Below are 22453 nucleotides of genomic sequence, written 5' to 3'. Positions count from 1 at the left end.
TGATGTTCCCCTTCCTGTGTCCATGTGTTCTCATTGTTCAATTCCCACCTATAAGTGAGAACATGCGGTGTTTGGTTTTTTGTCCTTGCGATAGTTTGCTGAGAATGATGGTTTCCAGCTTCATCCATGTCCCTACAAAGGACATGAACTCATCATTTTTATGGCTGCCTACTATTCCATGGTGTATATGTGCCACATTTTCATAATCCAGTCTATCATTGTTGGGCATTTGGCTTGGTTCCAAGTCTTTGCTATTGTGAATAGTGCCACAGTAAACATACATGTGCATGTGTCTTTATAGCAGCATGATTTATAATCCTTTAGGTATATACCCAGTAATGGGATTTCTGGGTCAAATGGTATTTCTAGTTCAAGATCCCTGAGGAATCTCCACACTGACTTCCACAATGGTTGAACTAGTTTACAGTCCCACCAACAGTGTAAAAGTGTTCCTATTTCTCCACATCCTCTCCAGCACCTGTTGTTTCCTGACTTTTTAATGATGGCCATTCTAACTGGTGTGAGATGGTATCTCATTGTGGTTTTGATTTGCATTTCTCTGATGGCCAGTGATGATGAGCATTTTTTCCTGTGTCTTTTGGCTGCATAAATGTCTTGTGAGAAGTGTCTGTTCATATCCTTTGCCCACTTTTTGATGGGGCTGTTTATCTTTTCCTTGTAGATTTGTTTGAGTTCATTGTAGATTCTGGATATTAGCCCTTTGAAAGATGAGTAGATTGCAAAAATTTTCTCCCATTCTGTAGGTTGCCTGTTCACTCTGATGGTAGTTTCTTTTGCTGTGCAGAAGCTCTTTAGTTTAATTAGATTCCATTTGTCAATTTTGGCTTTTGTTGCCATTGCTTTTGGTGTTTTAGACATGAAGTCCATGCCCATGCCTATGTCCTGAATGGTATTGCCTAGGTTTTCTTCTAGGGCTTTTATGGTTTTAGGTCTAACATTGAAGTCTTTAATCGATCTTGAATTAATTGTTGTATAAGGTGTAAGGAAGGGATCCAGTTTCAGCTTTCTACATATGGCTAGCCAGTTTTCCCAGCACCATTTATTAAATAGGGAATCGTTTCCCCATTTCTTGTTTTTGTCAGGTTTGTCAAAGATCAGATGGTTGTAGATATGCGGCATTATTTCTGAGGGCTCTGTAGTGTTCCATTGGTATATATCTCTGTTGTGGTACCAGTACCATGCTGTTTTGGTTACTATAGGCTTGTAGTATAGTTTGAAGTCAGGCAGCATGATGCCTCCAGCTTTGTTCTTTTGGCTTAGGATTGACTTGGCAATGTGGGCTCTTTTTTGGTTCCATATGAACTTTAAAGTAGTTTTTTCCAATTCTGTGAAGAAAGTCATTGGTAGCTTCATGGGGATGGCATTGAATCTATAAATTACCTTGGGCAGTATGGCCATTTTCACAATATTGATTCTTCCTACCTATGAGCATGGAATGTTCTTCCATTTGTTTGTATCCTCTTTTATTTCATTGAGCAGTGGTTTGTAGTTCTCCTTGAAGAGGTCCCTCTCGTGCCTTGTAAGTTGGATTCCTAGGTATTTTATTCTCTTTGAAGCAATTGTGAATGGGAGTTCACTCATGATTTGGCTGTTTGTCTGTTATTGGTGTATAGGAATGCTTGTGATTTTTGCACATTGATTTTGTATCTTGAGACTTTGCTGAAGTTGCCTATCAGCTTAAGGAGATTTTGGGCTGAGACGATGGGGTTTTCTAGATATACAATCATGTCATCTGCAAACAGGGACAATTTTACTTCCTCTTTTCCTAATTGAATACCCTTTATTTCCTTCTCCTGCCTGATTGCCATGGCCAGAAATTCCAACACTATGTTGAACAGGCGTGGTGAGAGAGGGCATTCCTGTCTTGTGCCAGTTTTCAAAGGGAATGCTTCCAGTTTTTGCCCATTCAGTATGATATTGGCTGTGGGTTTGTCGTAGATAGCTCTTATTATTTTGAGATACATGCCATCAATATTTATCGAGAGTTTTTAGCATGAAGTGTTGTTGAATTTTGTCAAAGGCCTTTTCTGCATCTGTTGAGATAATCATGTGGTTTTTGTTGTTGGTTCTGTTTATATGCTGGATTATGTTTATTGATTTGCATATGTTGAACCAGCCCTGCATCCCAGGGATGAAACCCACTTTATCATGGTGGATAAGCTTTTTGATGTGCTGCTGGATTCGGTTTGCCAGTATTTTATTGAGGATTTTTGCATCTATGTTCTTCAGGGATATTGGTCTAAAATTCTCTTTTTTTGTGGTGTCTTTGCCAGGCTTTGGTATCAGGATGATGCTGGCCTCATAAAATGAGTTAGGGAGGATTCGCTCTTTTTCTATTGATTGGAATAGTTTCACAAGGAATGCTAACAGCTCCTCCTTGTACCTCTGGTAGAATCCGGCTGTGAATCCATCTGGTCCTGGACTTTTTTTGGTTGGTAAGCTATTAATTATTACCTCAATTTCAGAGCCTGTTATTGGTCTATTCAGAGATTCAACTTCTTCCTGGTTTAGTCTTGGGAGGGTGTATGTGTCGAGGAATTTATCCATTTCTTCTAGATTTTCTAGTTTATTTGCATAGAGGTGTTTATAGTATTCTCTGATGGTAATTTGTATTTCTGTAGGATCGGTGGTGATATCCCCTTTATCATTTTTTATTGTGTCTATTTGATTCTTCTCTCTTTTCTTCTTTATTAGTCTTGCTAGCGGTCTATCAATTTTGTTGATCATTTCAAAAAACCAGCTCCTAGATTCATTGATTTTTTGAAGGGATTTTTGTGTCTCTATTTCCTTCAGTTTTGCTCTGATCTTAGTTATTTCTTGCCGTCTGCTAGCTTTTCAATGTGTCTGCTCTTGCTTCTCTAGTTCTTTTAAATGTGATGTTAGGGTGTCAAATTTTAGATCTTTTCTGCTTTCTCTTGTGGGCATTTAGTGCCACAAATTTCCCTCCACACACTGCTTTGAATGTGTCCCAGAGATTCTGGTATGTTGTGTCTTTGTTCTCATTGGTTTCAAAGAACATCTTTATTTCTGCCTTCATTTCATTATGTACCCAGTAGTCAGTCAGGAGCAGGTTGTTCAGTTTCCATGTAGTTGAGCGGTTTTGAGTGAATTTCTTAATCCTGAGTTTTAGTTTGATTGCACTGTGGTCTGATAGACAGTTTGTTATAATTTCTGTTCTTTTACATTTGCTGAGGAGAGCTTTACTTCCAACTAAGTGGTCAATTTCGGAATAAGTGCAATGTGGTGCTGAGAAGAATGTATATTCTGTTGATTTGGGGTGGAGAGTTCTGTAGATGTCTATTAGGTCTGCTTGGTGCAGAGCTGAGTTCAATTCCTGGATATCCTTGTTAACTTTCTGTCTCCTTGACCTGTCTAATGTTGACAGTGGGGTGTTAAAGTCTCCCATTATTATTGTGTGGGAGTCTAAGTCTCTTTGTAGGTCTCTAAGGACTTGCTTTATGAATCTGGGTGCTCCTGTATTGGGTGCATATATATTTAGGATAGTTAGCTCTTCTTGTGGAATTGATCCCTTTACCATTATGTAATGGCCTTCTTTGTCTCTTTTGATCTTTGTTGGTTTAAAGTCTGTTTTATCAGAGACTAGGATTGCAACCCCTGCCTCTTTTTTTCTTTTCCATTTGCTTGGTAGATCTTCCATCATCCCTTTATTTTGAGCCTATGTGTGTCTCTGCACATGAGATGGGTTTCCTGAATACAGCACACTGATGGATCTTGACTCTTTATCCAATTTGCCAGTCTGTGTCTTTTAATTGGAGCATTTAGCCCACTTACATTTAAGGTTAATATTGTTATGTGTGAATTTGATCCTGTCATTGCGATGTTAGCTGGTTATTTTGCTCATTAGTTGATGCAGTTGCTTCCTAGCCTTGATGGTCTTTACATTTGGCATGTTTTTGCAGTGGCTGGTACTGGCTGTTCCTTTCCATGTTTAGTCCTTCCTTCAGGAGCTCTTTTAGGGCAGGCCTGGTGGTGACAGAATCACTCAGGATTTGCTTGTCTGTAAAGGATTTTATTTCTCCTTCACTTATGAAGCTTAGTTTGGCTGGATATGAAATTCTGGGTTGAAAATTCATTATTTCTGAGGGCTCTGTAGTGTTCCATTGGTATATATCTCTGTTGTGGTACCAGTACCATGCTGTTTTGGTTACTATAGGCTTGTAGTATAGTTTGAAGTCAGGCAGCATGATGCCTCCAGCTTTGTTCTTTTGGCTTAGGATTGACTTGGCAATGTGGGCTCTTTTTTGGTTCCATATGAACTTTAAAGTAGTTTTTTCCAATTCTGTGAATTGAATATTGGCCCCCACTCTCTTCTGGCTTGTAGAGTTTCTGCCAAGAAATCAGCTGTTAATCTGATGGGCTTCCCTTTGTGGGTAGCCCGACCTTTCTCTCTGGCTGCCCTTAATATTTTTTCCTTCATTTCAACTTTGGTGAATCTGACAATTATGTGTCTTGGAGTTGCTCTTCTCGAGGAGTATCTTTGTCGTGGTCTCTGTATTTCCTGAATTTGAATGTTGGCCTGCCTTGCTAGATTGGGGAAGTTCTCCTGGATAATATCCTGCAGAGTGTTTTCCAACTTGGTTCCATTCTCCCTGTCACTTTCAGGTACACCAATCAGACGTAGATTTGGTCTTTTCACATAGTCCCATATTTCTTGGAGGCTTTGTTCGTTTCTTTTTGTTCTTTTTTCTCTAAACTTCTCTTCTCACTTCATTTCATTCATTTCATCTCCATCACTGATACCCTTTCTTCCAGTTGATCAAATCAGCTACTGAGGCTTGTGCATTCGTCATGTAGTCCTCGTCCCTTGGTTTTCAGTTCTATCAGGTCCTTTAAGGACTTCTCTGCATTGGTTATTCTAGTTAGGCATTCATCTAATGTTTTCTCAAGGTTTTTACCTTCTTTGCCATGAGTTCGAACTTACTCCTTTAGCTCAGAGTAGTTTGATCGTCTGAAGCCTTCTTCTCTCAACTCGTCAAAGTCATTCTCTGTCAAACTTTGTTCCATTGCTGGTGAAGAGCTGCGTTCCTTTGGAGGAGGAGAGGCACTCTGATTTTTGGAGTTTCCAGTTTTTCTGCTGTTTTTTCCCCATCTTTGTGGTTTTATCTACCTTTGGTCTTTGATAATGGTGACGTAGAGATGGAGTTTTGGTGTGGATGTCCTTTCTGTTTGTTAGTTTTCCATCTACCAGACAGGACCCTCAGCTACAGTTCTGTTGGAGTTTGCTGGAGGTCCACTCCAGACCCTGTTTGCCTGGGTATCAGCAGTGGAGGCTGCAGAACAGTGGATATTGGTGAACAGCAGATGTTGCTACCTGATCGTTCCTCTGGAATTTTTGTCTCAGAGGAATACCCAGCTGTGTGAGGTGTCAGTCTGCCCCTACTGGGAGGTGCCTCCCAGTTAGGCTACTCGGGGTTCAGGGACCCACTTGAGGAGGCAGTCTGTCCGTTCTCAGATGTCCAGCTGCATGCTGGGGGGAACCACTACTCTCTTCAAGGCTGTCAGACAGGGACATTTAAGTCTGCAGAGGATTCTGCTGCCTTTTGTTTGGCTATGTCCTGCCCCTAGAGGTGGAGTCTACAGAGGCAGGCAGGCCTTCTTGAGCTGCAGTGGGCTCCACCCAGTTCGAGCTTCCTGGCCACTTTGTTTACCTACTCAAGCCTCGGCAATGGCGGGCTCCCCTCCCCCAGCCTCGCTGCTGCCTTGCAGTTTGATCTCAGACTGCTCTTCTAGCAAAGAGCGAGGCTCTGTGGGCATAGGACCCTGCGAGCCAGGCACGGGATATAATCTCCTGGTGTGCGGTTTGCTAAGACTGTTGGAAAAGCGCAGTATTAGGGTGGGAGTGACCCGATTTTACAGGTGCCTTCTGTCACCTCTTTCTTTGACTAGGAAAGGGAATTCCCTGACCCCTTGTGCTTCCCGGGTGAGGCGATGCCTCGCCCTGGTTCGGCTGACGCTCAGTGCACTGCACCCACTGTCCTGCACCCACTTTCTGACACTCCCCAGTGAGATGAACCCAGTACCTCAGTTGGAAATGCAGAAATCACCCATCTTCTGCGTCACTCTCACTGGGAGCTGTAGACTGGAGCTGTTCCTATTCGGCCATCTTGGCTTCACCCTTTGTTTTTTCATTGAAAGAGAAAAGTGAACAGATTGGTATTTAGGAGCCAGACAAAGAAGAAGGAACAGATTGACTGCTTAAGATATCATATCTTTGGGGTTACTGTTGTGCCAAGTTTAATAAATAGAGGCAGCAGCAGGAATCTTAATGTAAATTTTAACTCCAACATTGACCATTCCAGCCATCTGTGTATTACAAAGTATGTCATTGTTTACTACCTAAGTTTAACATCCAACTAAGCTTGCTCAGCCTCATAGATCCCACTGCTTGCCCCACACAAAGAAAACAACACACAGACCCAAAGGCAGCTTATCAGATAATTTTTAATAGAACTCCAGAAAAACTCTGCACATACTACCCCAAGTTGTCGATTGTTATCTCGGCAGAAAAATAGTTGCTTTTCCTCCTATCTGTCCTGTTAAAATGTACAGCTTCCTCCTGGGAAGAAATCAGGTAAAAGTAATAATAGAAGAAGAAAGCAGGAGGATGTAGCTCATTCACTGTGTTCTCAGTACCAGAATGGGCTGCCTAAACATCAGAGAAGTTCTTGGCAACAAAGAGTGGCAAGCTGTCCAGGTGATATATTGCTGTGGAGGTAGCAAGAAGTGGCATCCTAGGTGCTTAGCAAAGAAGAGATTCTAGATCAAAAAACCTGGAAAAAATAGCATTAATCAAAGTACTGAATAGGTATAAAATTGCATTCATGTAGCCTAATTGTAATGAAAATTGTAAGTCTTCTTTTATAAACCTATTTCCTGATTTATAAACCTATTTCTTGATTTATAAACCTGTTTCTTGATTTGTAAACCTATTTCTTGATTTATAAACCTATTACTTGATATCTGACATTCAGATCAAGTTCTTCTGGGATCTTCAGTCTACAGGCTTTACCTATCTTTGTTTTCCAATCAAAGGACTTGTGTTTTTGATCATGAGTTCTAACCATTTCTCTGTCTACTCATGGCATTTCTAAACTGATTTATCTCACAACTTAGCCAAGGCATGGGGAACATTTCACAGGGGCAGATTTAACTCCCTTTTTCTTTCGAAGGTCTACTAAGGAAAATGTGTCCAATTTGGAAGTAACAGGTATGCATTTTCTGTTCACTTTCTAATGCTCATCAATAAAAACCTATGGTGAGAAAAGAACTTTATGCTTCAGAGGAAAGGGCACCATACTCTTATACTAGGACTATTGCTTGCCATGTACAACTTCAACAAATCTCCTTGATCTTGATCAATTCTCGTTCAAGATCTCATTGATTTCATTGATGTTTGCAAAATACAAATCCCCATCCAGTACAATTGATTAAGGGCAAAGGGTGGCTTCTTTGTAAGTGCCACCTCCCAATCTCCTACCTTCTGGGGGCTGCTGCAGTTTCCCTGTTATGCCTCTCTGGTCAATACAGCTGCCAGCATCTGTATCAAATATTCCTGGATATATAATTCCTGGATATATAATGGAGAACCACTTAAGTCAGGAGGAGGATTGTTTTCCAAGCACATAACAGGTCAAGATACCATCCTTTAAATTAAGAGATACTATTGCTGTTTTAACTGTCCGTAGGGCATAATCATTAAGCTCTTGGTTTTGTTTTGCTGTTTTTCAGTGGTGGTGATACATGTGTACAGATGTTGGACTATTCTCTCACCCTTTTTCCCTATCAATAGATACAATATCCATTTCCAAAAAGACTGATCTAGAACAAAATGCCTATAGAAAAATAAGCAAAAGCAAAACAACTGCCCCCCACAGATGGTCAGTGTCATTTCTCACTGGAGCTAACTGGCTGCAGAGATCCTGTGGTAAAATCAGAAGTCATGTTCAAATTCCATGAGCTTACAAGGCATAGTTTCCTGTAACAGTGTTTGCAAGATATGCTGAGCATGACCTGAGAAATCCAGCTGGGCAGAAGTAGACTCAGTCAATATATAGACTTTCCAAAACTCCTTTGCACATATGCCCTGGAATGGACTTAATTTTAAGAACTAGTTTCTTCCATCTGTAAAGGCAGAAACCTAAAGCTGTATCTAAAAAGTTTGACAGCCAGACATGAACAAGGATCTATCCCATTGTTCTGTTTGCTTGTTATAAAGGTAAATGCATGTTCTACCAAAATTATTTGTGAAACAACTCATTTATCTAGGCTAAAATTTTATAGGTAGATATAAATTAGAACATTTATATTCCTGAATGGCATTATAAAATTACATCAAAATTTTAAAAAGCTCATGGTATACCAGATATTTGGAATGTATCGCTTAGTAAGACTTTGAGAACAGCTTGGGTTTTCTCCATTCCTCTTTCAGTCCTCAGGACCTAGCATGTGAATTCCATGTAAAAGGAAAATAAAAATATTGCTGAATTGTTGAAAGACTGGCTCAGATGTATTTCAGTTTAAAATCAGGAAAAATAGGCCAGATTATTTTTAGGGCTCCAGGCTACATTCCTTCATCCTCTCAATATCCCCTGTTTGATCAGCAGAAACAGTAACTGGATTTATATTTTACAGTCCAAAAAAGGGAAGCTTTGCTCTTAATTATCAGTATCCTGAATACCTCATTCAAGAGAAAAATGCATTTAATCACACACCAAGACATACATGCACACACACACACACCACCACCACCACCACCACACCACAGTTCAGGGTCCCTCTGGTTTTTTTTTGTTGTTTCTTTTTTTGTTTTTTTGAGATGGAGTCTTGCTCTGTCGCCCAGGCTGGAGTGCAGTGGCGCAATCTCGGCTCACTGCAAGCTCCGCCTCCCGCGTTCACACCCTTCTTCTGCCTCAGCCTCTCCGAGTAGCTGGGACTACAGGCGCCCGCCACCACGCCCGGCTACTTTTTTGTATTTTTAGTAGAGATGGGGTTTCACCGTGGTCTCAATCTGACCTCGTGATCCGCCCGCCTCGGTCTCCCAAAGTGCTGGGATTACAAGCGTGAGCCACCGCGCCCGGCCGGTCCCTCTGTTTTTTATCTCCATGACTATACTTTATTATCTGGATGATATCTGTCTCCAGAAAGACAAAAGATTCCCTGTATCCCCAGCCCCTGGTAGAATATGATAGTACAGAAAATAACACAGTTTTTTTGAATGAAGCAATGAATATAACAGGAGAGGAAGTAAGAAACTGATTACAGAATCCAAATGTGGCCCTAGCTATATCTCATCAATTCATTTAAGAAGATATTGAAATAGACTCTGTGCTGAGTTGTGATGTATAAGACAGTTTGCTCCCAATGATTTTATGTCATGGAAGAATATTTGTTGGAGTCCTCACTTTCTCTCTTCTTTGATGCTTGTTATAGAAATGTGGTAGCCGATAGAATAGATATAGTCAATATTGAGTCACTTTTTAATCGCTAAATTTCAGAATCATCCATGCTTGTCTTATTGAGTTTCCACATTCTAGCCTGTTTAAAATCAGGACAACTTCTCCCCCATTTTATGCCTATTTCTTTTTCCTAAATTGATTGCCTAACTGATGTTTTTGCAATTACTACATTGCCAGGTGTTAATATGGGTATAGGATGTAAGGTGCAAAGCTGAGAAGAAATTCTGTATAATCTCTGCCTGTCAAATCTTGGATCTTCCTTTAGTTGCCTTTTTCTATAAAGAGCTCAGAAGAAGAAAGAACTCTGATACATGTGCAGCTTTGTTTAGAATAGTACCCTTAAATATTTCTGCTACCCAAGCTAATGGTGAACTCTCCCATACCAACTCTCTGAATTTCCGAAAGATAATAGTATTTGCATACAGCAATTGGATATTGAATTGCATACAGCAATATCCTTCTCAGGATGGACTAAGTTTAAAATCAACTTTTAAAATAGCTGGAGTGATTTTAACTGAAATTCTTTGGTTGAATTCTTGGCTAATGTATCTAAAATCTTCTCCTACCTTCTGCACCCTAAACTGGCTGCAAAAATATTTTATGACTTCATTAAACAAATACATGCCATAATTATTGTTATTCTACTTCATTAGTATGAATGACCATGTTTACAAGTAAAGGCATAGCAATACATTTAAACAAAACCATTTCAGCTGGGTTTGTTTTTTTCTTTCTAAGTACTTTATTCAGGATATTGTTTGATCATTACTAGTACTTATTAAATACTTCTTTGATAACTCTGTCACTTGGGCTTTGGAGTCATATCACTAAGTTGTATCTTAAAGAGATTGTTCCATTTTCATGGGAGCTTAGTTGCCTCTTTCAGAAAGGCAGTAAGAAAAATCACTGATAGCATGGCAGGGATAGAAATCCTGAGATTAGATTAATACTTGGTAGAACAGAGGAGGCTTGGCCTAAAGAAGCTATAACAATACAAGACTTAGGATTATTGTATAGAATTCCTTCTACTGTGGCACTGCTAACAATTAAGAATTTACGGGGGCTGGGAGCGGTGGCTCACGCCTGTAATCCCAGCACTTTGGGAGGCTGAGGCGGGCGGATCACGAGGTCAGGAGATCGAGAACATCCTGGCTAACACGGTGAAATCCCATCTCTACTAAAAAAAAAAAAAAAAAAAAAAATTAGCCAGGCTTGGTGGTACACACCTGTAGTCTCAGCTATTCGAGAGGCTGAGATAGAAGAATTGCTTGGACGTGGGAGATGGAGGTTGCAGTGAGCCGAGATCACGCCACTGCACTCCAGCCTGGGTGGCAGAGTGAGATTCTATCTCAAAAACAACAACAACAACAACAACAAATAATTTATTGCATGAATTTGGGCACAGAGATATGGAAGCAATCTTTCTTCACTGTGGGTTTTCTGGCAAACCAGCTTTCTAGGCAAGGGAAGTGGGAGAACCCCTGGTTTCTAGCATTGCCTATTACTGTGTTATAAATGTGTGTGCCACCAGTTTCAAGATATCAACATGATGTCATTGAATGTGAAGCTGGGAAGAAGTGTGCACCACCAGCTCTGCCCAAGCCCATGCAAGCTGGCCTGGCACCCACTGGACTCTGCAGAACTTTCCCAGCTCCAGAGCTCCCTGCAGGGTCAGCTCAGCTCTGTGCTGTGACTGCATCAAGGTTCAGACTCTCCCTTTGCCTTCTTCTTTCTCCTCTCACATCAGAGACAGGTGTTGTTCCTAAGAACATGCTCCAATAAACTTCCTGTGTGAGAATCTCAGAGTCCCAAAGTGACCCCACCTACAATGAAGAGAAATTGAAAGTTAAGTTCATGATCATTGAAACATAGAGAGCAAAAGTCCTCTGTTCTCTCTCCTAAATTCATTAACTAATTAGATCAACTATGGCCTCCACCTGGTTCCCTAATGAGTCATAGAATTTACCTTGATAAGTTAATAAATGGGCAACTCAGTGGCGCTTTGTGTTTTATTCTGTTGGTCTTTATTTAAGTCCTTTATCTCAAACAGACCACACACAAACCAGGATCAAATGTAACCAGATGCTGACATTAGAGATCCACAGTACAAAGTCCTTTGTTGCCACAGAGGGCTGTAGCAAAACTGGGAAGACTAAATCTCATGTCCAAATATTATCACTGTCTTGTTTATCCTATTATGTCACTAAATTCTCCCATAGCTAGCACTCACAAGTCGGTACACAGAAAGAATGGATTTCTCAGCCATAAACAGCACTGGCAAAATTCCTTTTTGCCACATGAAGCTAAAAAGAAGGGGTGATATTAATGAAATGTAATGGAATAATGTGCTAGAATAGCTATAATTTTTAGACCTGGTAAAATTGTAAACTAGATTAAAATGTGGGTGACAAATGTTGAGTCTAAGCTATTTCCCCAGAAAAACACAACAATTTATATAGTCAATTTTCAATTATCTGCCCAAGAAGAAATAGCAATAATGGCAATTATCCAAAAGAGTAGATAATGAACAAATTCATTTCTACTTGACTTTGAAATATTATTTTGTATTCTAAAACCAACATTTGAATGTAGATGCATTTTATATTCTGTAAAGTTGCAGTGCCTCTAACTTAAGTACGAAAATTACACTTTAGAAATCAGACTAAAGAAAGTAGCTTATATTTTTCATCTTTTCTTGTACAATACGTTCCCACTTTCTATATTATTCCTGTGAATAGATGTCATTATCTCTTAGGATAATGTTCAGTTCATTCTAAAGCAGAGAAAATTTGCATGTATACGTTTTCTAGTTAATATTTTCCTGCATTGATGGCAATTAAGTATTTTCATTAAAAGGACACCCTCCTTTCCTGCCTCTGCTTTGCTAAAATTATTTTTTAATGTGTGAAAAGAAAAATCCCAAAACAGAATGGATATTCAAGATAAAAGTTATATCTAAGTAAGATTTAAGTTTTAAACCTGCATCTGCCCATGGAAAAATGAGTTAGCTATTTACACATTTTCCACACCTTTTTTTTGGCCCTGGTTTGGTTATTTTTCACTCTGTGAATGCTATGATGACTATAATAATACCTAGGATAGGGTCTGTCTCATGACAGCATTCAGTAACTTCTCATTTCTTTCATTCCTTGCTTCCCTTTTCTTCGTTCAATAATATTTTATAGAAGATGCTTCATATTAAGGCTTCATATATTTCAATAATGTTTATGTTTTATTCCACTATTTCCATAGTATATTCTACAAAAGCAAGGAAATGTTTTAAAAATGTCGTAAAGTAAAATCTTTCAGGTGCTATTTTTCCAATGTCAACATTCAGTACATGTTTAAATTCTTAAAAGCTACCTCCATTATTTTATCAATATTAAGCAAATAATCTAGTAAGAGATATAGCACTTTAAAGAGCAGAATGAGGGTTCCTGCAGACTAAAACCTGACTACATGCTCTCCTGTCTTACGCTTACTTACATGGTACACTCCCATTATTAGAATAAGACATTTTTTACATAAGGCAAAAGATTCCCAAGTGTCGCAATATTTCTGATTGTTTCTGAGACTCTTTTGCTTTGGTATTTGACTTGATAAGCAATTGGTGTTTGGCCAAATAGACCTGCTCTCCTTTAAAGTTCTGAAATTTGTCTTCAATTGAACAAATGACAAGGCACTGGAGAGGTAGGTTAATCAACTGTCTAGGCTGAGTAGATCTAAGTTCAAACACTAGCTCCACTAATCCCAGGATGACATTGAACAATAGACTTGCTCTCCCTCAGTCATGTTTTCTCGTTATTAAAATGAAGGTAATAATACAAAACTAAGAGGATTGTGGAGATGATGACAGATACTACGTATAAGTAACTTGGTGTAGGCATTCAGTAAATGTTGGTAGTTGTTACAAATACTAGCTAACGTTGATGACTACCTATGCAAGCACCATCCTAAGCACTTTCTATGTATTCATTTATTTGAACCTCATGACAACTCTAGGATTCAGGTACGTTATCATGATTTTGCACATAGGACCTAGAGAGGTTAAGTATCATCAGTGGCTGAGTCAGTCTCTAAAACCCAACCCATACACTTACCCATCACACAACACTGATTATCATAGAAACAGAGAGTGTTTTAACAGAAACTGGAACCAGCAAATGGATCCACTGGAACCCACTTGTGCCTCTGTCCATATTCTTCACATGGGGCCACAATGCTTAAACACCATCCCAAACAAATGCCTTTAATAAGAGTTTTATTTCATAGGAGGACCCATCACATTTCAGTCACTCAGCATTACCCAGAACTTACTCGATGATATACAGGAACAGTTAGAATAGAACATTCCACCTTTTATTATGAAGCTTTATATACAATAGCTTTAGACTCAAGAATCTGATCAATAGAAGGCAGGTCTATTTGGCTTCCATCCTGTTATTTAAACAGGTCTGGATCAGATTCAGCCAGTGGCAGAGTGGTCATAAGTGACACTAAAAGGTCTTAAGTGAAAGGGAAGGTGCGCATGCCTAAAATCCCAGCTGTGCCATGAATGAACCAAATGTCCCTGCCCAAAGGCAGCTTCGGCCCTCTGGACCTTTTTTATCAATCACTTGGAAAGTTACGATGTTGCAGTAGACCTTAGGTGAAAGCTGGCCATCCATGTGCCAATCCTGACCCCTCACATGGGCTTTGGTTTTAGCCTTGTCTGACCTGTGCAGTTTTGTTTTATTTTTAAAATTAGATCCTAAAGTACAAAACTCAAAATATTTCACATTTAAAAATCTGTATTTCTGTTTTTCCCTAAAAATTGGACGTTGTGACATCATTGGGCCTGTTTATCTTTGTGGCATCAGTCAAAATCATCAACTAGACCTGAGCAGTAGCTGCCCCAGATGGGGCATGGGCTCACTAGCTCATCACAGTGCCCACCATTCCTTATTACCTCACACCCAGTCTGCTGGCTCACTCATACCACCTGCATGGGCTTGAAGGCATCTGAGTTTGTAATCCTAGTACCAGTTGAAACCCTAAATGAGGTTAATTTCTTAATTCTTTTTTCATTCAGTCCACCTCTATTCAACGCCTACCCACTTGCCATTCTTTGTATTGTATTGTACTTAAATAGAAATATTTTTTTTAAAGTGGCAGTTCTGTTTTCATTTCTCTGAACCCAATTCATTTCAATTATTTCTAAATTTTTCTCTCTTCTTGGTGTCCACTTAGGGCTATGCAGCTTGCTCCTGGCACGGGCACCTTGAATCTCCTCCTCACACAGATGGAGACCATGCTTGATTTCCTGAACTTGTAGTAAGAAGGAGGAAAACACAGCACGCTGGAGCCAACAGGTAGGAGAGAAACACATTTCTCAGTTATGCAGCCCAGCATCGAGGAAAAGTAACAGCAACTCTACAAAATCAGAAATCAGTGTCTAGGGAGTAATGAGCAGAGAGAAAAGTCTAGGTTTTTTTCTTTATTAATGTTTACCTGCTATAGTGTGCAAAATATCCTTGCCATAAAAGCCTAATTTCTTTTTTAAAATTTTTATTTAATTTTATTTTAAGTTCCAGGATACATGTGTAGGACGGGCAGGAAAAAGCCTTTATTCTGAAAGATACAGGAGAAAAAAACTCATAGCTTAAAAAAAAAGTGTCTTTTTAAAAAATTCATACTTACAAGTGTCTATGAAACCTTTGATTTTAGTGGTGGCCTCTTTTAAGATAAACTATTAGGTAACTAAAGATATGCTTTAGATGACCTAAGACAATTCCTATTTAAAACCCATTTCTCCAAGGCCATCACTAATTGATTCTTGAATCTTCTTTGCTGAAGTAAACTCATCCCACAGGCAATTGTGCTTCAATCATTTCTTATTTCAGTTGAAAATAATTCATAGGATTTTGCATAGGAAATGATGGTACAGTTATTAAGAGTCTCTAAAATAGCCAATAATTGTTAAAATGTTTTTATTTAAAGTGATAAAAAGCAAGATAAATACTTAGAATATTCCTTTATACACTAAATGACACATTAAATAAAAAAAAAATGATTGCAGCCTATCCAGACTGTGATTCAGGGAAAGAAGCACCGCACTGGCAAGAGGTCACCTGGATGACACTCCTGTCTTTCCCGTCACAGCCTCTGTGACTTTGGGCCACTTACTTAACCTTTCTAAACTACAGTTTCCTTGTCTGTGAAATTGACAGTTATTTCAGAGTGTCTTCAAAATGCCAAGCAGAATCGGACCATGAAATACAATTGTTAGTGGGAGGTGGCGGGTAGCTCTGAGCCAATTCCCTGTGAGCTCATTTGCCAAAACCAAGTTCAACAAAACTCCAGTTCACAAAATTCCTCTCTCCTGGTCCTTATTTACAAAATTCATAGTAATTTGCACTGGATATGGTGGTTTTCACAGCCTTTGGAGATTTCTGTAAGGTTTCAGTTGATAGTTTTTTTCCCTCCGCTTACTGACAGCATTGGAAGGAATGCGCAGTTTGTTTCAGCCCCTGACAGTGAGTAGCAAGAGGACCCTCTGCTGAGGAGCAGTGGAGGCAGGGTCAGCACACAGCCTAAATGGGTGAACACAGACTAAGAGACATGAGATTTTACTCATAAGGATTCTCCAAGTTCAAGACAAACATACTGAGTATTTTAAATATATGAAGCCAATTGGGTACTTTTGAGAATAGCTTTATGGAATCAGCCTGCTGGTATAAATAATACTTCCCCTTAGGGATCTTAGCGTCCAGTGGAGCAAACAGACTAAAAACAAAACAGAAAATAAGTAAATAATACAATTACAAATTGCAATAAGCACTATGAAGAAGACAAATAGGGTGCTCAGGTAGTGAAGAGGTGGACCCTGCTTTAGAAAGGGTGGTTAGGGGAGGTGTGAGAGTCAAGACAGCTTTCCCCACTTCCCTTCCCTTCTGGGCACATGAAAGGACCAAATAGCTTGGGGCCATGGGATGTGGGATGACCAGTGAGTTGTGAGTAGAAAGGATCTATGGCACTTCCATGCTGGAGTATTTAATTGCTGTTGCAAGACTCCCTAGCTCCCTTTCCCTATGGCATTCTGACTGATGTGGCTCAGGGTGTGGCTTTCTCCTTCAGCCTGGAGCCTGTGTGACTGCAAAGAACAGAGTGCCCCTCTCCATCCCCACCCCCAGCACCCATGGACCCACAATGGACCTGTAACCTGAGCAAACAACAGACTTTAATTGTCTTAAGCCACTAAAATATGGAAGCTATTTGTTAGTGCAGCGTAACTGAAGACTATCCTGACTATTATTATTAGGGGCTTTAAAACAAAAAGCGTTAAGCTTCGCTGGTTTGTAAAATTGAAAGATAGCCAATATGGCTGGATTATAGCAAAGCAAGAAAAAGTAGCAAATTAGAGTTCTTCTACTGCAGGCTGCCTGCCTCAGGCTGTTCTGATGTTTATATTCCCGGCAATGCTTTAAGACAGATTAAGTAGCTTGACTCTAAATGCTTTTGATTTGTTTACACAAATCAAACTCTCATATTTTATCTCTGCCTCTGGATTATGATAGTTTTTATCAAGAACTTTGCATGTGGGCTATTGATATGATAATGCAATCCTAATGCCTTCCCAAGAGCTAAGAGCCTCTATCCTTTCAGTCAATACTGAGATGCACTTGGGTGTATAAGCCATTCATAGCTGAGGCTTGGGATGGGCAGTTCACAGCACTTTGCAATTGAATCATATGTAATACTGTGCAGTTTTTAAGCTCTCAGTTTTTCATATCAATTTCTAATATTCTGGCAATAGAAACTAGTGAAAAGCCCAACTTTTATGGGACTCATCATAGGCCCTTGAATGTTTAAGTCTTTTGCACTTAAGATCTTGTTTGCAAACAAAACAAAACCCCCGAGCAGAAAGCAAATTGCATGATACACAGTTTATCTTCTTTGGAAGAAAAGAAGAGCTGAGTCAGCCCCTCATAAGATTTGACAAGGAAGGTACTTTTTTTTTTTTTTTTTTTTTTTTTTGAGACGGAGTTTCACTCGTGTCCCAGGCTGGAGTGCAGTGGCGTGATCTCTGCTGGAGTGCAGTGGCAGAGATCAAGTGAATTCAAGAATCAGAATTCACTTGAACTCTGCCTCCCAGGTTCAAGTGATTCTCCTGCCTCAGCCTCCCAAGTAGCTGGAATTACAGGCATGTGCCACCATGCCTAGCTAATTTTTATATTTTTAGTAAAGACAGGGTTTCATCATGTTGGCCAGGCTGGTCTCAAACTCTTGACCTCAGGTGATCCACCCTCCTCGTCCTCCCAAAGTGCTGAGATTACAGGCGTGAGCCACTGCACCCAGCCTAGGAAGGTATTTTTTTATCCTTGACACTGCTCAGATAGAGCCACTGATATTATAACTGCCTTTATTGCAGTTTGGTAGCATTAGAGGAAGTACATCTGTCGGTTATTACAGTCATTCTTGTACAGTTCTTAAAGTCTTAAGGATTTTTATTTGAGATGAGTGAAATCTCACTAAAGAAAAGGAAAGTTGGGAAGGGGAAAGGAAATGGATCTAAAATTAAAATTATGTCCTTAATATAGTCTAGGCTTAGCGCTAGGTGCTTTCATATGCATTACTATCCCCTATCCCCACACAGTGGAGGAAGCAGCTCAGAGAAGTTATGATCACCCAGCCAGCGAGTGGCAGACCAAGGAAGAGGTCTTCTCCCTCTAAAGACCCTGCTTTTTCCTCTTTATTATGTAGACTAGAATGTAAAAGTCTCCTGTACCATCCCTATAGTCAAATCCAAAATGGCCAAATCTCACATTCCAAAAATCCTGCATTTCCAAAATTTGAGAGTTCCCTAAAAAATAACTGCTAGGTCACTACTACATATTGATTTATTACATATCCAGGTTTAGAAGAGGCTCTAAACAGAGCTGGTTATAACAAGCTGTGCTCTGCTAATTGTGCAGGGATTGTATAATTCCCTTTGTTCCCCCTCATCCTGTGTAATTAGCACAGTCTTGAAAGTAGAAGTTTCCATGACATTAAAATTCTTACACAGCACACCCTCTAATTATTTCATGTCTTCACATTAGTGACCAAGATACTCATGGTGGAGGGTGGAATTCTGTTCGTTATTTAATTACTTAAAGAAGGAGCAAAGGAAAACCAAGACAAAGAGATTATTAAAATAATGTTTACACTTGACTGAGTTGCCTACACACAGACCAAGGCACAGGCATACATTTCTTCTCACCTTCTCACTCCCACCTGGCTTCAGACCTCATCTCTCTTGGCACTAGTTTTCATCTCAGTTACGCCTGTTGCCATCTCTTCCTATCAAGGACTTGCTTATTCTTCAAGCCCCACTCAAAATTCACTCCTCCGCATGCCTTTTCAGATGTCCACAGTGAAAATTAAGCTCCTTCTTCCCTTACCCGAGGGCACTTTTTACTAATCTTACAGCATCTCTCTGCATTGTACTATGAGGACAAGGGTGGGACAGAGAATGCTGATGATTCAATCAAATGTGTTTTCTCTTTTTTCTTCCTGGGCATATAGATAGACAGCATTTCCTAGCCTTCCTTAGAGTTCGGCATGACCACATAATAAATTTCTAGCAGTGCAAAATGAGTAGAAGTGACATGCTTCATTTGGAAGCCAGGGTTTTGAGGAAGGAGGTATGCCTCCTCTGTGCTTTTTGCCTTGCTGCCATCAGTAAAGGAACTCTGAGACCCCCCAGGTGGGGGCCCCATGGGGTGAAGAAAGTCTGGGTTCCCAAATCACCGGGTGAAAAGCTTTCTGGCCAAGCAGCAACGCTAGGTTGCTACACAAATAAGAAATAACCACGTATTGTGTTAAGGCTTAGAAATGTAGGGCTTATTTGTTACAGCTGCTGGTGTGGACCTAACAGAGAGTATGCATTTTCTAAGTGTGTGCTTTTAGAAGCCCCAAAAGGACTGGAACTAAAAAAAAATCATTCTTAACTGTGTGTAAAATTAAACTGAATTGGTGCCTCATTTGGGAATGGAGCAGATGGTCATTAAAATGAAGAGTGGAGGATACTCTAAAGCATCTCCAATATTGGGATGCCATTTTCTCATTTGCAAGCAGCTGTCTAGAATTTTGTAAACAATCTCATAGGTGACTAATTTGGTATAGAGAACAAAAGGAATACCCAGTTAGTTTTCATGTTAAAATGTGCCCTGGTTCATTTCTCATTCGAATATTCATTATTTCAATCAACAAGTACATATGGAACACATTCTACTTGCCAGGCAGTCCTCTAACAGTGCTGATCCGTTAACAGTGGCCCCAGCTCATTCCAAGTACACAGGCCAGTGGGGGAACCAAATATCCACTAAACTCATCACACTGCTGAATATGCTCTCAGCATATCACCCAGGTTCTCTGGTTCCTCTCTTGGAAAAGAAGAATGATAATACTGGCTATTTCTCTAATTTTTAATTAGATAACATTTAGATATAACAATTATAAAATATTTAGCAGTGTGTTTGACACCCGAACTTGGCAAGCACGTGATAATTCTTAGCTATTATTATTTGCTTTGATTTAGAGAAATACTATGAGATTGTATAATAAAGGAGTCTGACTAGGCTGAGGAAGGGGTGTGTGGAACACAACAGTTTCCTCTGGAAATGACTCCTGATACGATAGTTGAGAAGTTGGGAAGAATATTCCAAATTTTTTAAACTAGAGTAAAAACAGTATATTCAAAGAACCCATGATGGGGACTTCATTTTCAGGAGTTAAAAGAAAAAGCTAGTTTAGCTGGAGTCTAGAAAGCAAGTGGGAAAACTACAGCAGGATAAGACCATGCAGAGCCTTGGGAGCCAATCATGGTATGATTTCCAACAGGTAATGGCACAGAATGATAGGATCGGATTTAGTTTGTAGAAACGTCATTGTAGCTGGAGTGTAAAGGAAGAGAATTAGAGGACAGACTGAGAATAGGCAGCTACCTGCAACTTGCAACTTGAAAAGTTAATATAGGAGTCAAGATGAGATATACCCATAGCTTGAGTGGTGGTAGTGGAGCTTGAGAGAAGTAGAGATGTAAGAGAAATTTCTGAAGTGACATTGGCAGGATGTGGTGATGGATTAGGTACAGAGTTAAGAGGGTAAACCGGGACTTGACTCCCGGTCTTGCTCTCGGTCCTCTCTACCGCTCCACCCTCCAGGGCTCATGGCTTGATCCTCTCCAGCCTCAACCTGGCCAGGTTTCCCCTCAAGCCTCCAGAGCCTAAGGAAGAGGAGTTGACAGGAAGGACAGGGACCAGTGTCATTTGGTCCCCGATCTCTCTTGGGACAGCTCCCCAAGCAGCTGAGCCAGAGCTGTTAGGAATGGCTCCAGGTCTTTTCGATACAGAGAGGTACGTTTCACAGAAGTGGGGAACCCTGAAAGAAGATCAGGGTTGCAGGATCATGAATTTACCTTTGCATATGTTGCATTCAGATGCCCTTCAGATATCCAAGTACACAATTAGATGCATGGGTCTGGAGATCCATAGAAAGAGATCTCTGAGCTAGAATATAAACTTAAGAGTTATTCACATGCAGATGGCAACTGAGGCCATGGGCAGAAAAAAAAATTGCATAGAAAACAAGCAAAACTGCCTGTAATCCCAGCACTTTGGGAGGCCGAGGCGGGCAGATCACCAGGTCAGGAGATCGAGACCATCCTGGCTAACACTGTGAAACCCCGTCTCTACTAAAAATACAAAAAATTAGCCAGGCATGGTGGCAAGCAACTGTAGTCCCAGCTGCTCGGGAGGCTGAGGCAGGGGAATGGCGTGAACCCAGGAGGCGAAGCTTGCAGTGAGCCGAGATCGCGCCACTGCACTCCAAACTGGGCGACAGAGCAAGACTCTGTCTCAAAAAAAAAAAAAAAGAAAAAAGAAAACAAGCAAAACTTAGAGTGAGAAGAAAAGAAGGCCTAGGACCTTGCCTTGAGGAACTTGTTAGCAAAGGAGACAATGTTAATCAGGGCTCTCCAGAGAAAAAGAACCAATAAGATATATGCAGGAGTGTGTGTGTGTGTGTGTGTGTGTGTGTGTGTGTGTGTGTGTGTGTGTGTGTTTTATATATATATAAATATATATATTTAAAAATATATATTTAAATATAAATATATATAAAACACATATATTATATATATATAAATTATATATACATATATAAAGAGGCTACCAATAGAAGACAATTCTCTTACTAATTCCACGTTGTCAGACACAGAGTACGCCATAAATAATTTTTCTCCTTAGAGCATCTTTTTCATTTTCACTTCGAGATAGGGATCGATCCCTTTTCTCTGACCCACACAGGGCAGTTGTTCAGACAGCACATCACTCTTGACTCCAGCTCCTGTAGAAATTAGAGACACTGTGATTGTGCATTTGCCCCTCTGACTTTGTCTCGGGCTTGGGCAGGGAGTCTGTGCCACAGCCCTTGGCTCCACTCTCCTATCTCTGTAGCTGTTGCATAGGTGTTTAACAACTTATCCAGCTTGTAATTCAATAGCCACCGTGAGGTTGCCAGGTGGTTTTATTTTTCCTTTTAAATTAAATACTGATAAAGATCTTAGACCATGACAAATTCAGAGCAAATGTTACAAATGTTTTCCCTCTGATTCCTTCTCTTTCAGTCCGGTAAGCTAAGGCCTTAATTTCAGCATCATTTCTTTTTATTCAGAGTAGAGATTGGTGCCATACAATTTCCCTCAAGATGGGCTTTCCTTGACATTCTTCAGCTGAGCAGAGTAGCAGACCCCACCTCTGCATTTGGTTTCTACATCTTGCCTACATTTCCTAAAGTGAAGTGGGATGAGCCTAGGTCACACAGCAGGGAATGGGTCAGGTCACTTGACTCCCGGTCTTGCGCTCGGTCCTCCCTACCACTCCACCCTCCATTTGGTCCCTGATCTCTCTTGGGACAGCTCTCCAAGCAGCTGA

General features: G+C 40.2%; 1 protein-coding gene and 1 long non-coding RNA gene across 5 annotated transcripts in view; one reads left to right on the top strand and one right to left on the bottom strand.

Annotated features, from left to right (window-relative positions):
- B3GALT1 (beta-1,3-galactosyltransferase 1) overlaps positions 1 to 22453 on the top strand; it is a 594483-nt gene that overhangs the window by 525907 nt on the left and 46123 nt on the right. For all 4 annotated transcript variants that reach the window (XR_009214306.1, XM_032755483.2, XM_058441454.1 and 1 more), the window contains exon 4: positions 14727 to 14848. The gene's annotated coding sequence lies outside the window, so the exon portion shown is untranslated. The remainder of the gene's footprint in view (positions 1 to 14726; positions 14849 to 22453) is intronic.
- LOC131383906 (uncharacterized) overlaps positions 10867 to 22453 on the bottom strand; it is an 84796-nt gene continuing 73209 nt past the window's right edge. The window contains exon 4 of the long non-coding RNA XR_009214307.1: positions 10867 to 11320. This is a non-coding gene — a long non-coding RNA (uncharacterized LOC131383906). The remainder of the gene's footprint in view (positions 11321 to 22453) is intronic.

The sequence above is a fragment of the Hylobates moloch genome, unplaced genomic scaffold (assembly GCF_009828535.3).
Source record: "Hylobates moloch isolate HMO894 unplaced genomic scaffold, HMol_V3 SCAFFOLD_1, whole genome shotgun sequence".
NCBI classification, from domain to species: domain Eukaryota; kingdom Metazoa; phylum Chordata; class Mammalia; order Primates; family Hylobatidae; genus Hylobates; species Hylobates moloch.
This window is presented reverse-complemented; position numbering and strand designations above follow the sequence as displayed.